We start from the raw sequence: 5663 nt of genomic DNA on the forward strand, positions 1-5663 counted from the left end.
TTGTTGAAGTCCGATGATGTACACCGAGGGGCTGTTAGGACTATGGATGAGACCAGCAAGTGTCAGATGGTATTCTTCAAAGAGCAGACAGAGGGCAATATGAGCGGGATCATCTTGTCACCGTGATGGATCCACCGGTCCTGTCATGCTTTCTGTCACCCTGTTCTGATGGAAATGACATTATTTGGACATTTTAGAAACACAACCGAAAGCCAGTTTGAGGCTGTAATGCTCACTTTATTTTTCCTGTAAAGATTCACATCTGATTGATGGCATGGGGGGTGCACCCCAGTATGGATTAGCTGGATCAGTTCTTTGTGGGTGGGGTTAGGCGTAGCTTTAATGTGGCTCTCAGAAAGGAGCGTACGCATGCAGAGGACAGTCTGCAGAGTTTCTCTGGATCTCTAACATGAGCTGCACAGATGCAGTCCAGCCTGCAGACATGCACTGCGTCTTCTTTGGCCACTTCCACAGCCCGTTGAGCACAGTCCACTCTTCATCCTCCCGTCACGTTTCTGACCGCAGCTCTGCGAGTCTGTCAGAATGAAGTTATCTCTGGTACTCCTCCTTTGCAGAGAGGAGCAGGGAGGAAGAAGACTTAGAACCAGTCACTCCCTGTTGCCCTGCGTTTCCTCAGAAAATGACCTTCACCGGGCTGAGCAGATTCCTCCCCACTCTAAACAGACTCCTATCACAGCTCTGTGGGTACAGTAACAGCTTTTTAGGGCTGCCCTGAGGGGTAAATGTGTTAAAGGAAGGGTGTGTGTGTGCGTCTATGTGTGTGTGTGTGTCTGTGTGTCTGTCCCACTGTGTATAAATCACTTGACCTGGACTTACTCCTGACTGTGGATTTATGACTCCCAATGACAATGTATCTACTTTAGCCGTAATAGATGGTACACAGACAGCGCTGCTGCCATCTGGGAAATATGCTGTCCAAATGCATCTCAAGAGGGACGGCATCCGGCAGGGGAGCGGTAGGGGACGGGCAGTCTGGGGTGAGATGGATGGTGCCCATCCCAAGGTGGAGCCATCAGCTTCAGGCCCCCCCACCGCAGTGGGGTTGAGCTTGAACCGGTGCAGCCATCGGAGCTTAGAGAGGCAAGATAGAGGATATAAAAGTTCAGAACATTATTCTAAACAATACCAGCATTCAGTAATCCAAATAGTTATTGAAAATAATGCTGTGGTTTTGGGAGGCATTTATGGAAGAGCTGCAGGAAAAAATATGTCCACCATAAACATTTTAAAAGAGGTTTTAAGAAATATCCCAATAAAACACCTGCACTGACAGATGCAGTCGAGTTTTGCAAATAAGAAAGTATTAAAGGGAACAAGAGCTGGATACAAAAGTGTAATTTGAGATGTAGCTGTGATTTGTGCTATCAAAAATATTAGATCTAGTTTAGATATTTGCAGATCTTGCTTTTCATTAGGATTCAATGATTATTCAACTTTTTCAACAGCCTTTTCAAGCCTCAGTTAACTCCTGCATCAAAGGTTTTTTTCACGACTCAAATCAAATAAATATTTGAATAAATTCTGTCAAGAAAAAGGTCTGAAGTGCTGCTTTTAAAGCAGAAACCTAAACCCTTCTGTTGTATGATCATGTTGTAACTCTAAAAACAGAGTTAACGTCTTTGCTATGGTTTTGAGAGAAATGAAAGCTTGTTGAAAGCAGGTGCAGGCAGAAGTTGATCTGCTGGACTAATTCTATCCAGTTTCAGAGGATAAACGTGTGATTCGGATAGAATTCTTCTTCATTTCTTCCTCCAGACAGACTGGAGCTGTCAGTGGAGGAGCGAGCTGAGGGCTGTCCTCAGAACTCTTTGATGAAGTGTCCTGTCAAGATGTTGTCTGCAAAAATCCTGGCCTCTCCTCCACTTAAAAAGACAAAATGCAGCTTAGGCATCTTATCTTGGCTGCTTGAGTGTTTCTGTGTGTGATTGCCATCATGTGTGTGTATTTTTAACATCAGTGTAAAATCACTAACTATGAAAAAAGTGTTGCAGCTGAAGAATGGCAAAATCCTAAATGGTTATAAAACAAAGATGGTGTTAACTTATTGAATAATTCAACATGAATGCAGGGATCAGTTGTTTCGTATTTCTTATCATTGCTAACTCCATTTATTGACTTACACAACATTTAGTCATTTGGACACAACCATGTGGCCATTTCATGTTCATTTCATCCAGTAGCAAAGGCTTTTGGACACAAAGCAGTTAATTAAGCACAATTCTCAGCAAAATGATCACTTGGACCACTTTTTCATCATTAATCAATTGTTTTTATCATGTCTGTCAAAATTAACTATACTTGTACAGGCTGAATAGTCATTTTTTCTACAACTAATAGTCTTCATTTTATTGTTTGTATCTATCTACACAAAACTACTGAACGTGTCAAACATTTTGTACATTAATTTTAAAAATAATTTTGTGTTTCTATGAAAATGTCCATGAATGATTAGTTGAAACCAACGATAAGCCTCTCCTTCACAGTCACTCACATAATAATCACATAAATCCCCATTTTACAAGTATGTATACTGTAAACTAAGTGACAGGATTGGAATGAGGTATCTGCAAAATTCTCTGCAATGATGGTCTTCTGGCTTGTTTTCAAGTTTAAAGTCTTCCCCAAGATGAACCAAATTGAGACAATTGAACCAAACCAAACCAAACCAATGTGGGGAACCTGTGCAGTTACTGTAATTTGAGTTTACTGTAGTAGATTATTAGTTGCTGAAACTCAATATACTGTAAAACATGCATGCTGTGCAAAATTTGGACAGATTTCTCTAAAGTATTCTTGATTTTCTAAATCCTTTTTTTGTTGCTTATAAGTCATTAACTGCAAAATGGTTGACCAAGTTGTCATAATGTGACAAACATATTTCGCTGCATTGCAAGAGAGGACATTCACTGTGATGTGGATGAGAATTTGTGGCCTAACATACAGGAACGACAAGAGGTGTAGGAAGACCACACCAATTCCTACTGCACTGCCTGTACTGTTGTACAGAATATTGTCCTGTCTTCTTTTCCCTTTGTGTTACTGTTTGCAGTGGGTTTTTTCTATGTTGGTATGACATGGTCTGTCAACAAATTACAATATGAACAATAAAAGTGTAAATGTGAATCTTGTTCAGTCTCTTGTAATCAAACAAAAAAGGTGTAACTTACATTTTACAATCATTACGATCAAAACTTTAGCCATAGTTTACATCAGAACCTCCCTCTAAAGTACACAGTTATATTGACAACATGACTAAGTCATTTGACTGTCTTGTTCGTAGACAATGACACATGGACTTGACATTCTGATGGTACTGCCATGTTCAATGACATAAAGACTCAGTTTTGAGAGATGAACTAAAGATTTAGAGCAAGTTACAGGCTTTTGCAAGAAATCCATAGTGTTTTGCTGTTTGTACAAATTGTTTTGAGAAATGCACACACGTATTTGCAAACTTCAATTCTGATCTGAGAATTGTACTAAAGCGACTGAGAAAAACTGTTCTGAGTTTGTCTAAGTCTTCTAATTCCAAGAAACGAGACAGTTTCATCAACTAGAATGAAATGGAGGAACATTACAATTACTCTCCACTTTAAGATGATGAGGAGGAATTTCTTGAGACTCTGGAAATTCCTCAACCAAAAGCACAGGAAATACCAAAGCCGAAAATCAACCTGAAAAAGCCAACTTCAGCTTTAAAACCATTAAGTTTTGCCCAGGTTGTGCCCTTCCGCCCAGCTACAACCTTTCCTGTGAAGCCGCTTTCTGTCCCTGCATCAACTCAGCCAACGAGGACCGGACCTTAGGAAAAGGAAGAACAAAGTGCAACTGCTATAAACAAGCCAACTTCAATCTCCGAGCCAACCTTAAGGTAGAAAACACCGCTCTTAAAGATGAAGTAGAGCGTCTGAACGAGCTTCTCCAGCAGAAAGATCAGATGCTGCCAAATACTGCTCTAAAAGCCGAAGAACAGATGAGACACCTCACAGACAAAAAGCAGCAGTGGTAGGAAGAAAAACTAGACCTCACCAGCATAATATCTCAGCTGGAAACCTCTGTCAAAGCAGAGACAGCCAGGGCCACAAGGCCGAGAAAGTCCAAGAATATGACTGTGCACAAGCTGCAATGGTCCACTTAGGACGAGAATTTCAAAAGAAGAGGGAGGAAATGGAGATGGAGAGGAAAAGTCTTCTAAATTACCAACAGCTGGAATAAACACAAGCACTGAATCAGCTGGCAAGAGAAAGAGAAGAATGGCAGAGAAGAAACACCTCCCTTATGCAAGAAATGGCTTAGTTAAGACAAGCTTATGAGGAGAGAAAGGCCTCGTTTTACCAAACGGAAAAAGCCTTCTTGGAAAAATTTGGCCAAGTCCAGCAGCGCATGCAAAAATTACAAGAAACTATCAGAGAAAAGGATGCAATCACAAGAAACTCTGAATGCATGGTGGAGAAAAGGCTGGACCAAAAACTCCCACATCTTGACACGGTAAAACAGACATATCACAAGAGAAATCTGGAGCTCACCCTGAAATTAGACCAAATGGAAGAAAAGGAGAGATTCGAAAAAGATAATGCCAAACTCTGTTCCAAGTAAAGGAAGAACTGAAAGACCAGAAGCAGCAGTGGGAAGAAGAAAAGGCTTATTTCCAAACTTAGACACAAAACCAGCTGGAAAAAGGGAGACAACAGCTGCAGGAAGAAAAGTCCTCCCTTTTTCAAGAAGTCACTCAGCTAAAGAAAGATGTCAAGAAGAAGGAGACCATCAGCAGCAAAACTGAAGACACTTTGACGGTCCAACTCAATCAACTCCAACAGCAGGTGGATGATCCGAAAGAAAAGACTAAAAAGACAACTGTTGGTTTCTGAACCTGTAAAAAAACAACCAAGTGGACCTCTGACCAACACTTTGAATGAGAAAGCCTTGTTTCTTCACTCCCCCACCCCCCTAACCACCACCACCACTACACGCACCACCAATGGCACCCCCCCACACACTGGATTTAAAAAAAAAAGGAAATGTGGGTTTTTCTCCGGGGACTCCGGTGTCCCACATCAAATCCAATTTTAGTAATTTTATCATTAAAGGTAACTTTCCATAGTTCCCCATTTAGGTGTACCCAAGTGACACAATGAAGGAAACGAATGAAAAATAAAATGAAAAACAAAAAACTAAAAAAATCAAAAAGAAGTAAAGAAATATTCACCCAAAAAGGCAAACAATTGTAAAAAAAATATCTAAAAAACATACAAACACAAAAAACCCACAAAAACAATAAAAACAAAAAAACTACAAATAAACACCAAAAACCACAACAAACAAAAACAATTTAAAAACTAATACACCAAAAACACACATTAACATAAAAACACATTAAAAATAAAACACAAAAAAACTAAAACACAAAAACACACAAAAAACTAAAACACAAAAACACACAAAAAACTCAAATAAATAAACTACCAAAAAACTAAAATACAAATTTATATTACTAATTAATTTATATTGAGGTGGAAGAGCTCCCCATCTGACTCAGCAGCAAAAGTCCATATTCAGTGTCTTGATTTATACGGAAATGTAGTTTTCAAAATGTCATCCATGGCTGTCTTCATTTTACATGACATTAGAAATCACTTCCAGAG

At 39.6% G+C, this 5663-nt stretch overlaps 1 long non-coding RNA gene across 1 annotated transcript; it reads right to left on the bottom strand.

The window, feature by feature from the left end:
- Positions 1 to 216: 216 nt before the first annotated feature.
- LOC144994691 (uncharacterized) lies at positions 217 to 5432 on the bottom strand. Its single transcript, XR_013658286.1, has 2 exons — positions 4548 to 5432; positions 217 to 1092 (listed from the first exon to the last, which is right to left on the bottom strand). It is a non-coding gene; the product is annotated as an uncharacterized LOC144994691 (long non-coding RNA).
- Between the last annotated feature and the right edge of the window lie 231 nt (positions 5433 to 5663).

This window comes from Oryzias latipes, chromosome 10, assembly GCF_053564925.1.
Source record: "Oryzias latipes strain Hd-rR chromosome 10, Olatipes_Hd-rR_3.1".
Lineage (NCBI taxonomy): Eukaryota > Metazoa > Chordata > Actinopteri > Beloniformes > Adrianichthyidae > Oryzias > Oryzias latipes.